The following is a 13955-nucleotide window of genomic DNA, read 5'->3' on the forward strand; positions in this document are numbered from 1 at the left end:
TAAATTGGGCGCGCGGTGCGCGAAGCGCACCGCGTGCTCACTGTGCGTGCACGGTGCGCGAAGCGCACCGTGCACGCACGGAACGAACTGCGTTAAGTGGGCGTGCACGCCACGAATGGCGTAAAGTAACTTAGCATTTAAAAAACCGTACAAATTCACTGAAAAAACCATAGGTTTCACACACGTTATAGTTAGGAATTAGCATTTAAAAAACCTTGCAAATTCACTGAAAAAACCATAGGTTTCACACATGTTATAGTTAGCGGAAATTTTACTGATAAAAAACCAATGAAATTCCCCCGTTATAGTTAGTGCAGGCAACTATAACTCACGCGACCGCAATCTTCTGCTGATGACATATGTGTCTTTATGAAAAAAAAATATTTGTAATATATGTATAGCTAAAAATGTATGGAAGAAGACATGGGCAAATAAGTGTCTAAATACAGTATTAGCATCAGCAGAAGATTGCGGTCGCGTGAGTTATAGTTGCCTGCACTAACTATAACGGGGGAATTTCATTGGTTTTTTATCAGTAAAATTTCCGCTAACTATAACATGTGTGAAACCTATGGTTTTTTCAGTGAATATATATATATATACACGCACACACACACACACACACAAAACAGTGATAAATATTTACAAATATTATTTAATTATTTATATGTATGTATGTATATATATATATATACACATATATATATGTATATATATATATATTCACTGAAAAAACCATAGGTTTCAGGGGCGCAGGGGCGTTATAGTTAGCTGGACTTTTCACTCGTACAAAACCATTGAAATTCCCCCGTTATAGTTAGTTCAGCTAACTATAACTCGCGCGCCTGCAATGCACTGCTGATGAAGTCACATATTACATCAACAGGCATGCCACTATAAACAATACCATCTGACTTAAACACATATAGATAGAAGCCCATATGTTAGAATATGTACAACTTCAAATTGGACAAACAACTTACTAAAATCATTAAAAAAGTTTCTTTTATTTTTATATTGTTAAAATCACTGTAAAAATCCTTTCGTAATGAAGTGTACAATAGCTGATCAAGGAGAACAATTACACCCAACACCGTACAGTCCTATATGTGAAACACAGTTGCATGCCAAATCTAACAAAAGATCTTGTTACTATTGTGATCTAGTGTACTACACAGAGAGACAAAGACAGACAGTTAATTTTTGTCATTATTGTGACACATCCGTATGGAGATTTCAAAGTGCTACTCTTTGGAACAAGCAAACTGTACTGTATCTCAAAGACGAAGCCGTTGGTACGAATTGTGTCCAGTACTAGCGTCGACGCGTTTCGATGGTTATTATTATTAGTCCATCTTTATCAAGACAATAATACTGTCTCTCTTGTTATGGGCACTGGTTGGTTGCCGTAGTTATTCAATCCTGTTGACAATGAATCAGGAAGGACAGATCAGATTACACATTTTGATTGCATTTTTATCTATTTAATATTTTGCTTATTCGTCAAAACACCCTGTAAGTTCTATTCATTGATTATTATAAGTTCTCATACTGTCATCAATATAGCCTATATAATCAAAAAACATATCATTTCTGTTTTTAATACATTTATTGACCCTTATATTCTATCAGTTGGGCTTAGAGAGTGGACTTAATAAACTTGACCCTGGGCCTACATCCCTATCCTGCCCCAAGAAAGATTTACGAAATTACCTTATATCATCACGTTCTGATTCCACATGTGAAAGGGGATCGGTAAATTCGATGAGACCTTGCCATTAAAATAAATAAAATCTACAGAAATAGAAAGAGGGTGTATCGCGTTAACCTTATTGTCACATGTATTATATTCTGAAGGTTTTTTTTAATAAAGAAAGGGTTTTTTTTTAATTTAAAAGAGGCTAGGATTGTTCTAATTATTAACTCTATCTGCTCAAGCAGTAGTCGGATGAAAGATATATTGATATATACAAAAAGAGGGCACTCTTCAAGTTTATGCTTGCATATATATTTTTGAACCTAAACATTGGAGAGAGAGTAGATGTCAGTTTTAAACCATTTATTCATAGAAAAAGTCTACTCTATTATTACACCAAATTTTTGCACTTAGTTCGAACTATTTACTGATGTTTCTGTTACTGTGCTTAGGCTCTATGCTGACTCTAACACGTCCCTCATTTACTTATTCTCCTTACTTCTGTATATCAATCTTAGGAATTTCGAAAATTTAACTTCGTCTTAACAACGCATAAACCATAGATGAACAATACGGTATTTACCGGGATAGTGGTGCGTCCGCTGATTAACTAGAAGGTGGGTCTCGAAGTTGCTATATATAAGCGTGGTTCTCCTTAAAATTGCCCGCTCTAGGCTGCTGAGGTATCGCAAACCACCTAACAGTGGAAAAGGAAAATTATACTTGAGTCACCCCTTCTGTTTGCAATAAAAACTTGTGTAGGGCTATCTTCTTGTTAACAACGCATAAACCATAAGTGAACAATACGGTATTTACCGTGATAGTAGTGCGTCCACTGATTAACTAGAGGGTTGATCTCGAAGTTATTACAGCTAGTGCTGCACCACAACTCTCCAAACACCCCCGTCTCGGTCATTAAAAGCAGAGTGGAAGCGCGTATGCACAACGGACCAAATGCGCTATCTCTGGAAAACGCCGTCGATGTTCTTGTCCCCAGCCTGTCAAACACATAAAGGTGGACGAATACGTTTTTATATAATTCCTATCTAACTGTAGGTGCCTATTCTAGAGCATTTCCCTGGGTTTCATACCTTAATGGAGATTCTCCGTGGCAAAACGCTTCGCTTATTCTCCTGCGTTCGTTGTATGATTGGGAGCCTACTCTTCCCATTTAAATATCACTTTCCACCTCACCGGATTGGTCAGCCTAAACGTTGTTAAAGTGCAATCAGCTGTTTGTATTACGGCGAGTTCCTACCTACATAGACACCGGAAGTGGTATGGTCCAGGTGTTAAGGGCCGGCTCATTGAGAGCGCCGTACACTACCTACGTAACCCGGAATGTAAACACGCCAGTTTTTCACGTGAGCTCGCTCCGGATGTATCGTAATTGTTTGTGTGTATCCGTAACTGCCCTAAGAGACCCGATAATATTTCGGGACCCGATAATATCCTAGACCCCTGGTTACATGAGCGCGAACCCATGTTCGGTCCAGGTACCGCCGATCGTGTTTAGGAATAAAAGAATGTGGCATTTATAATTGTATTGTCTATTCTTATTATTTATATCAGATGAGCCACAGCATACCAGTTATTTCTGAGAGGATGTATGGGCCTGTTGACTGTAGCCACAGCATTCTTACTACAGTAGATAAATGTATCACTACTGATTCGCCACCAGTTTCATCCAGTCTTCTCTACTATTGAGACCTTTGTCAATGGTATTTATTTTAATAAAAAGGAAAACGCACCAATGACAGAACACTATTTAAAAGAGAGCCACCATTTTAATGAGTTTAAATGGTTTATCCTAGAGAGAGTCACTATAAGTAGGAGAGGTGGCAATCTGGACGCACAAAGGAAGATGAGGGAACAGTGGTATATGTGCCACTTGAATACCATTGACAAAGGTCTCAATAGTAGAGAAGACTGGATGAAACTGGTGGCGAATCAGTAGTGATACATTTATCTACTGTAGTAAGAATGCTGTGCCTACAGTCAACAGGCCCATACATCCTCTCAGAAATAACTGGTATGCTGTGGCTCATCTGATATAAATAATAAGAATAGACAACACAATTATAAATGCCACATTCTTTTATTCCTAAACACGATCGGCGGTACCTGGACCGAACATGGGTTCGCGCTCATGTAACCAGGGGTCTAGGATATTATCGGGTCCCGAAATATTATCCGGTCTCTTAGGGCAGTTACGGATACACACAAACAATTACGATACATCCGGAGCGAGCTCACGTGAAAAACTGGCGTGTTTACATTCCGGGTTACGTAGGTAGTGTACGGCGCTCTCAATGAGCCGGCCCTTAACACCTGGACCATACCACTTCCGGTGTCTATGTAGGTAGGAACTCGCCGTAATACAAACAGCTGATTGCACTTTAACAACGTTTAGGCTGACCAATCCGGTGAGGTGGAAAGTGATATTTAAATGGGAAGAGTAGGCTCCCAATCATACAACGAACGCGGGAGAATAAGCGAAGCGTTTTGCCACGGAGAATCTCCATTAAGGTATGAAACCCAGGGAAATACTCTAGAATAGGCACCTACAGTTAGATAGGAATTATATAAAAACGTATTCGTCCACCTTTATGTGTTTGACAGGCTGGGGACAAGAACATCGACGGCGTTTTCCAGAGATGGCGCATTTGGTCCGTTGTGCATACGCGCTTCCACTCTGCTTTTAATGACCGAGACGGGGGTGTTTGGAGAGTTGTGGTGCAGCGCTAGCTGTAATAACTTCGAGATCAACCCTCTAGTTAATCAGTGGACGCACTACTATCACGGTAAATACCGTATTGTTCACTTATGGTTTATGCGTTGTTAACAAGAAGTTAGCCCTACACAAGTTTTTATTGCAAACAGAAGGGGTGACTCAAGTATAATTTTCCTTTTCCACTGTTAGGTGGTTTGCGATACCTCAGCAGCCTAGAGCGGGCAATTTTAAGGAGAACCACGCTTATATATAGCAACTTCGAGACCCACCTTCTAGTTAATCAGCGGACGCACCACTATCCCGGTAAATACCGTATTGTTCATCTATGGTTTATGCGTTGTTAAGACGAAGTTAAATTTTCGAAATTCCTAAGATTGATATACAGAAGTAAGGAGAATAAGTAAATGAGACACGTGTTAGAGTCAGCATAGAGCCTAAGCACAGTAACAGAAACATCAGTAAATAGTTCGAACTAAGTGCAAAAATTTGGTGTAATAATAGAGTAGACTTTTTCTATGAATAAATGGTTTAAAACTGACATCTACTCTCTCTCCAATGTTTAGGTTCAAAAATATATATGCAAGCATAAACTTGAAGAGTGCCCTCTTTTTGTATATATCAATATATCTTTCATCCGACTACTGCTTGAGCAGAGAGAGTTAATAATTAGAACAATCCTAGCCTCTTTTAAATTAAAAAAAACCCTTTCTTTAATAAAAAAAACCTTCAGAATATGATACATGTGACAATAAGGTTAACGCGATACACCCTCTTTCTATTTCTGTAGATTTTATTTATTTTAATGGCAAGGTCTCATCGAATTTACCGATCCCCTTTCACATGTGGAATCAGAACGTGATGATATAAGGTAATTTCGTAAATCTTTCTTGGGGCAGGATAGGGATGTAGGCCCAGGGTCACGTTTATTAAGTCCACTCTCTAAGCCCATCTGATAGAATATAAGGGTCAATAAATGTATTAAAAACAGAAATGATATGTTTTTTGATTATATAGGCTATATTGATGACAGTATGAGAACTTATAATAATCAATGAATAGAACTTACAGGGTGTTTTGACGAATAAGCAAAATATTAAATAGATAAAAATGCAATCAAAATGTGTAATCTGATCTGTCCTTCCTGATTCATTGTCAACAGGATTGAATAACTACGGCAACCAACCAGTGCCCATAACAAGAGAGACAGTATTATTGTCTTGATAAAGATGGACTAATAATAATAACCATCGAAACGCGTCGACGCTAGTACTGGACACAATTCGTACCAACGGCTTCGTCTTTGAGATACAGTACAGTTTGCTTGTTCCAAAGAGTAGCACTTTGAAATCTCCATACGGATGTGTCACAATAATGACAAAAATTAACTGTCTGTCTTTGTCTCTCTGTGTAGTACACTAGATCACAATAGTAACAAGATCTTTTGTTAGATTTGGCATGCAACTGTGTTTCACATATAGGACTGTACGGTGTTGGGTGTAATTGTTCTCCTTGATCAGCTATTGTACACTTCATTACGAAAGGATTTTTACAGTGATTTTAACAATATAAAAATAAAAGAAACTTTTTTAATGATTTTAGTAAGTTGTTTGTCCAATTTGAAGTTGTACATATTCTAACATATGGGCTTCTATCTATATGTGTTTAAGTCAGATGGTATTGTTTATAGTGGCATGCCTGGGAATCTCTTTTTATACTTAGCATAAGTACCCTATTTCCCCTGGCCTTTTTAGGGGGTCCCTCTCATTCTCAATTTTCTAACATATTACATCACTCATGACATGGTCAGTGACATCACTCATGACATCACTGATGAAATCTCAAATGACATCACTGATGACATCACTGATGACATCATCCAGTGAATGTGTGTTTTTCTGAAAATTACATATGTTTTATATATGTATATCTCAAAGTCGATGGAAGAATAAATGGGTATATAAGTATCTAAATGGATGATTTGTTTTTGAAAAATTGATTGTATAACTGACTGATTAAGTGTATCTTAGTGAATACATGGCTTAGTGAGTAATGTTTAAATATGTAAATATCTGTATCAGTCTCTCACTTTATGTATAAGTGGCTGCATGGGTTGGTGAGTAGCTACATGAGTGTCTATATAGGTTATTAATTGTTTTTTTGAGTATCAGTATGAGTGTCTGAGTGTCTGTATGGTTTGGTGGGGGTATTACGTAGTGCATAGGTGCATGAATGAGGTGCTCACTGTTTGTATGTGTTGAAGACAGCACGTATGCAGGACTGTATGGGTGGATGAGTGTGTGCATGGGTGTGTTAGTGAGTGAATGACTGTCTCAATAGTGTCTTTATGAGTAACTACATATGTTTTAAACTAGTATATGTGACTATTGGTGTATATAAGTGAGTATATGTGAGAGTGAGAGATTGGGAGAGTTCCTGTATGAATAAGTATGTGTTTCTATAAGTGATTGTTTAAAAGACTAAGTATGTGTAAGTTTCTGTAGAAGTAAGTGTGGTGGTGTGTGTATAACTGTATATGCAAGTAAATGGATGTTTGATTCTTTATTAGCATGAGTGACTATGTGTGTGAGTAACTCTATGGATGAGTGGTGTTGTGTAACAGGATGTATAGGTGTATGAGTACATATGATGAGTGAGTACATGTATGAGTGACTGTATAGGACTGTTGGTGAATGAGTGGATGTGTATGTGGATCTTAGAATTACTGAATAGGTTGTTGTAACTGGTATTGGTATGTCCATTGTTTTGAAATTTTTAGTTTCTATTTTTGAATGTGTGTATCAAAGGTTATATTAGGGGGAGAGGAGGTCTGCCACTCTATCACAAGGATAATGTCATTAGTGATGTCATCAGTGATGTCATTTGAGATGTCATGAGTGATGTCATGAGTGATGTCACTGACCATGTCATGAGTGATGTAATATGTGACGTCATCAGCAGTGCATTGCGGGCACGCGAGTTATAGTTAGCTGAACTAACTATAACGGGGGAATTTCAATGGGTTTGTACGAGAAAAGTCCAGCTAACTATAACGCCCCTGAAACCTATGGTTTTTTCAGTGAATTTCTAAGGTTTTTTAAATGCTAATTCCTAACTATAACGTGCCTGAAACCTATGGTTTTTTCAGTGAATTTCAAAGGTTTTTTAAATGCTAATTTCTAACTATGCCTACAGATATAGGACATGTGAAGAAAGAAGAAAAAACGCACAGAAAGAAAAGAAAGAAATGCAGAAAGAAGCAACAGAAGTCCTCAAAGACGAAGAAAAGTTCAGGAAGAAGGATAACGTGCAGAAAGAACAAACAGAAGAGCAGAAAGAAACCTTGTTGCAAAATCATCCTGTACCCTCAACTTTTTCAGACGGATACTGGTGGTAACTGAGTCTGACTAACCAGTCCTAGAGCCAGTGCTATGTTAAAAGACACTCAGAATACAGTGAAAACACCTACATACACTAGGGAACACTATGCGTTGGGGTCCCCCTGTGATTAGCATGACCTCCTCTGTAAGCCCCTAGTATATAATAGGGCAGGGGATTAAAACTACCTCTTAAAACGTGCCACAGGGCGTGTTTGCACACGTCACCTCAGGCCCCGTCCCCTCCCTTCCCCACTGTGTAAACACGCCCTGTGGCCGTTTTAAGTTGGGAGATTAGGCCCCCTTGAATCCTGAGGGTCCCTAGGGTCCAACTAGACCACTAGGTACCTCCAGTAAGCGCCACAGAGCTGTGTTGCAGAGAGATGTAAAAAGGGGCACGGCCTAGACCACCTCTCTGCAACGCAGCGCAGTGGCGCTTACTGGAAGCACCTGGTGGGCTAGTTGGCCCCCAGGGTCCCTCAGGATAGAAGGGGAATTATTTCCCCAACTTAAAACGCGGCACAGGGCGTGTTTGCACACGTTAACTCAGGCCCCGTCCCCTCCCTTCACCACTGTGTAAACACGCCCTGTGGCCGTTTTTAGTTGGGAGATTAAGTCCCCTTGAATCCTGAGGGTCCCTAGGGGCAAAATAGCCCACTAGGTACCTCCAGTAAAGCGCCACAGAGCTGGGTTGCATAGAGGTGTAAAAAGGGGGGTGGCCTCAGAACACCCGTCTGCAAAGCAGCTCCCTGGCACATACTGGAGATACCTGTTGGGCTAGTTGGCCCTCAGGGACCCTCAGTATTGAAGGGGAATTAATTCCCCAACTTACAACTGGCCAGGGGGCGCGTTTGCAGAGTGCTGCAAGGAGGGGGCGTGGCCTCTGGCGCGATGCCGGTCTTTTATTTTATTTTATTTTTTAAGAAGGAGGGCTGTGTGGCCCCCCCTTCTTTTTCTAATTTATTGGCCCTGGGGACCCCATCCCCCAGGGCCTGCACCCTAATTTTTTTTGTTGAAAAAAATTAATTTGGAAGGGGGGCGTGTGGCCCCCCTCCCAAGGCCTTAATCGGCCCTGGGGACCCCAACCCCCAGGTCATGGCCTTTATTTTTTTTTTATTCTTTAGGAGGGGGGCTCCGTTGCCCCCCTCCTCAGGCCATTTATGGCCCCGGGGACCCCATCCCCCGGGGCCGGCCTTTGTTTTTTATTATTTTAAAAAAATATATATTTAAAGAAACACCTAGGACATGCTGGACAAACCGTATGTACCTATCACCATGACGATTTGCGTGATATTCATTAAAAGGAGACTATGCATACAATGAATCCACGTGGAATGTATTTACACCGCTAGTGAAGCTCTGACGTGTCTGACGCCCTACCGTGCCTAATCCCGGCGCCCCCGCCGGTGGGTACTCTCCAAGTAGACACCCTTGTCGTTTATTTATACAAACATGGGTAGCTATTGACGGGCACATTTAATACACACGCACACCAAGCCATTCAAAGGAGATTCGACAAAAATTCGACCAAACTATGCACGGTTAATAAAACACACATCCACCGCCGGATGTGTAATACTTTTTATTTTACTCTCTGGAAAGGAGACGAACCTCATTTGAGAGTCACAGCGTGCTCCTGGCTGAGCCCAATGCTGTGTTACACCCACCAGTGCCTGCCAAGTGTCACACACCTCTGTGTTGTATTCCACCAGCTAGTGCGTATGCTATGACACTCTCTAGCCCATGTGCACTGTAACACCATCCCGTGAATATGTCATGCCACACTTGCCTTCGCACGGGTTATATTGCCCCATCTAACGTGCCTTCCTCGATGCCTATGTTATAACGCACAGCGCTATGCCATACATATTACAATCTGGGATCCATATCTTTGTCACAGTGCATATGCAACGTTACACTCCCCAGCACATATTTTATATTACAGCTTTAGAGACTAGTTAGGTTACACAACACTGCCCTGTGCATATTACACTCCAAGGCGCATGTCGCATAGCACGCGCTAGTGCCTGTGCTATCTCACGCTCTCCAATGAATCTCTCATTGCGCACAATGTATTGCATATTATATTTCACGCCCCGGTTCATCTTATATCACACTTTTTGGTGCATAGTTTATACCATATACTATATCTAGTTTTCATTTTCAATCGTGCTCTCAGGACTATGTTCTATATAACACTGCGTCCACCTACCCTTTTCACGGGCATTACATTTTGCGATGGGGGTGGAGGGTCAGGGGGTGTTTCTGCCAAGTGAGCCCAGAGTCACAGTCACAAACGTCCTCTTCTTCCTGAATAAAAGTGAGATTATGCTGCATACTTGTTCATATTTTAAATAGTTCGCACAGACACACATTTTAAAAACAATAAAGTTCCTAATACCCACCTTCTCTGAACAGTTAGCTTGCTGCCCCATCCACCTCCTCCCTATCCTCTGTTGTCTGAATCCATGGACTAGCCTCCTCCCTCCTGCCATGCATGGTCTGATGTGCTGCAACTGCCCTCCATTTAGCATGATGTACCAGTCCACTCCACCTGCCCTCCATTGCCCAGTTCTATGGCCCGTCATTGACCTCCTGCTTAGCCTCTGTGCTTAGCTTGCTGCCCCTATTCTCCTTCCCCCTGCCCTCCGATGTCTTTGTGCATGCCCCTGCTCCATCCCTTTTGCCCACCATGTTCCATGGACCTGCCACTCCTATCTACTCTGAGTGTTCTGTTGAGCTGCCACTCCTCTCCCACCTGCCTAGCATTCTGTAACCTGTCCCTGCCACCTCCACCCTGCCTGTCCACATGCCATGCCCCTATCCCCTTCCTCCTGTCCTTCATGGTCCATTTTACTGCCACACCCTTCCGCCCTCCCTGGTCTGTTGTGCTGCAACTGCTCCTCCTGCCTGCCCCACGCGGTCTGTTGTGAGGGCCCTTCCCCTGAACTCTCTTGTCTGTGCCCAGGTCCTGACCCTCCCTTCTATCCTCCATGGTCCTTTGTGCATGACCCTGCACCCTCCTTCTTGCCCATCATAGCTATTGTGCTGCCACTAACCCTCCCGCTTGTCATGCATGGTCTTCTGTGCTGCCATGGCCCCTCTCACCTTCCCTGTGTGGTCAGCTAGCTGCCCCTGACCCCCTCCCACCTTCCCTCCATGGTCTGTGTGTATGCCATATTAGTCTCACTGTTGCTCTCCATGTTGTGTCTTGTTTCTAGTGCCCATCCTGCCTGACCTCCATGGTCATCTTGCTGCTCCTGCCCTGCCCCCTTGCCCCAGCCCTCTGTTTCCATGTGCAGACCCCTATTCCCTCCCTCCTGGCTTGTCTGTTCCATTGTAATGCCCCTGATCCGTCCCTCCTGCCCTTTATGGTCTGTTATGCTGCAGCTTTCTCTCCTGTCTGTCCATTATGGTCAGCTAGCTACCATTGCCTCTTTCCCCTCTGTTCTCTGTTGCCCATGTGCATGGTCCTGTCCTCTCCCTCTTGCTTTCTATGGATTGTTGTGCTGCACTCCCGTCCCGCATGCCCTGTGTGGTGTATTGTGCTGCTGCAAACCCTGATGCCTGCCCTGTAGTGTCAGTTTGGTGCACCTCTCCGTGTCCCTCCTGTCCTCTGTTATCCGAGTCCATGTCCCTACCCCAATTCCTCCTGCCTACCATGATCCAATGTACCATACTTGCGAACATTTTGAACTTTGTAAGAGGGAGATTTTGAAAAAATACTGGGGTATTGATTTTACCCTTTGAGTTACATTGAAAAAGAGGAGATTGTAGACAGAAGACAGATCAAATAAAGCCCATTTGAGCTTAAGAACATTGGACGTTTCCTGGCTGAAACGGGTCTGTTGGCATGACGCCCCTTTGCTGGGGCAGCTGTGCGCGGTACAAAAATCAGTAACATAACAACATAACATAACATGTATGGTTGTACTACCACTGCCTCTTCCTTCTGCCCACAATGATCTATTATATTGCCACAGCCTCTCTTGCCAGTCCTGTATTGTTGGTTTGTTGCCCCTGCCCCCCTTTCCACTGCCCTCCATAGTCTGTTGTGCTGCCACTGCCCTTCCTGCCTGCCCAGTGTGGTCAAATTGTTGCCTCTGCACTCTCCTACCTGCCTTCAATTTTCAGCGCGTGCCCCTGGCCTCTGCCTCTCAACAGTATCCCAATGAACAACTAGATTGCTAACATTCTATATTTATTACAAAAGTGTGGAACGCCTGACGTCATCTTGATGTAATCAAAACTGTAATACCTAGAGCATTTCCTTTAGAAATTACATATATGAGAGGGTCTTATTTGCATCAAAATTATGGTTAGTGCTCTAAAAAACTAAAATGAGGACATATTTTCTGAGTTTTCAAATAGTGACAAAGAACTTTTAAATTATTTGTAATCTTTATGTTTTTTTATCCAGTTGACCACTTGATTAAATGTTGCACTTAGGGTTGAGGATGTGGTGTTACTTCCAGAGCTGCAGACTTTGCAACTGGGGAACCAGGTTGGAGTTTCTGCTTCAGCTCAACATTCTGTGATTCTGGTCAAATCACTTAAGCTCCCCATGTCTACAACCAAAATGAATTTGATCTTGTTTGATGTAACCAATGCTCATGTAAAGCACTCCAATACCTGACAAGTCTGCACTATATAAAACTGCAAATACACAAAAAATAAGTGTTTTGCACACTTCTGTCATTGGGCTACATGTGGGCTACATCTGCGTGATATTTGAGCTGCATTTAGGCTCTTTTGTCTCTGGTGGCCATCTTGGGAGATTTATTTGTTATGAAGTTTCCTAATTTCCTCATTTACTGCAGTCTCCTCAGTAGGAAATGCTTTCAGTTTTTTACTTTGATTCCATCAAGAAGGTATTCAGATATGTCACACATTTGCCATAAATTCAGAATGTTAGCACTCTAGTTACTCATTAGATCACTGTAGTAAAGCTACTGTTCACCACAGAAGTCTGCTGCTGGTATTAAAAGTGCATGTTTCAGTCTGCATATCAGAATGTTTTAATGAAATAGAAGAGGATTTGAGAAGTCACTCAAAGTGTGCCCTAATTTTTCTTTCTTCAGCACTAATCATAATTTCTATGGCAAAATGAACCCCTTCATTGTGTTCCTTTTTAAATTAAATGTTTTAAGTGTTACCAGTTTATTCCAATCAAGATGGCTTCAGGTGTGCCATACTTTTGTCATAAGTAAGACAGTAAGCGCTCTAGTTGTTCTTAAGAACACTCTGGGACATTCTGTCATTGGGCTATACTTGGGCTACATCTGGGTGATATTTGGGATACATTTGGGCTCTTTTGTCTCTGGTGGCCATCTTGGGAGATTTATTTGTTATGAAGTTTCCTAATTTCCTCATTTACTGCAGTCTCCTCAGTAGGAAATACTTTCAGTTTTTTACTTTGGTTCCCATAAGAAAGGCATTCAGATGTGTCACACATTTGCCATAAATTCTGAATGTTAGCACTCTAGTTGCTCATTAGATCACTGTAGTAAAGCTACTGCTCACCAGGAAAGTCTGCTGCTGGTATTCAAAGTGCATGTTTCAGTCTGCATGTCAGAATTTTTTTATGAAATAGATGAGGATTTGAGAAGTCAAAATGTGCCCTAATTTTTCTTTCTGCAGCACTAATCATAATTTTTACGGCAAAATGAACCCCCTCATTTTGTTCCTTTGTAAATTAAATGTTTTAAGTGTTACCACTTTATTCCAATCAAGATGGCTTCAGGTATGCCATACTTTTGTCATAAGTAAGTCTGTTAGGGCTCTAGTTGTTCGTTAGAACACTCTGGGACATTCTGTCATTGGGCTATACTTGGGCTACATCTGGGTGATATTTGGGCTACATTTGGGCTGTTTTGTCTCTGGTGGCCATCTTGGGAGATTTATTTGTTATGAAGTTTCCTAATTTCCTCATTTACTGCAGTCTCCTCAGTAGGAAATGCTTTCAGTTTTTTACTTTGATTCCATCAAGAAGGTATTCAGATATGTCACACATTTGCCATAAATTCTGAATGTTGGCACTCTAGTTCCTCATTAAATCACTGTAGTAAAGCTACTGCTCACCACGGAAGTCTGCTGCTGGTATTAAAAGTGCATGTTTCAGTCTGCATATCAGAATTTTTTTATGAAATAG

This window comes from Triturus cristatus, chromosome 11, assembly GCF_964204655.1.
Source record: "Triturus cristatus chromosome 11, aTriCri1.1, whole genome shotgun sequence".
Taxonomy (NCBI): domain Eukaryota; kingdom Metazoa; phylum Chordata; class Amphibia; order Caudata; family Salamandridae; genus Triturus; species Triturus cristatus.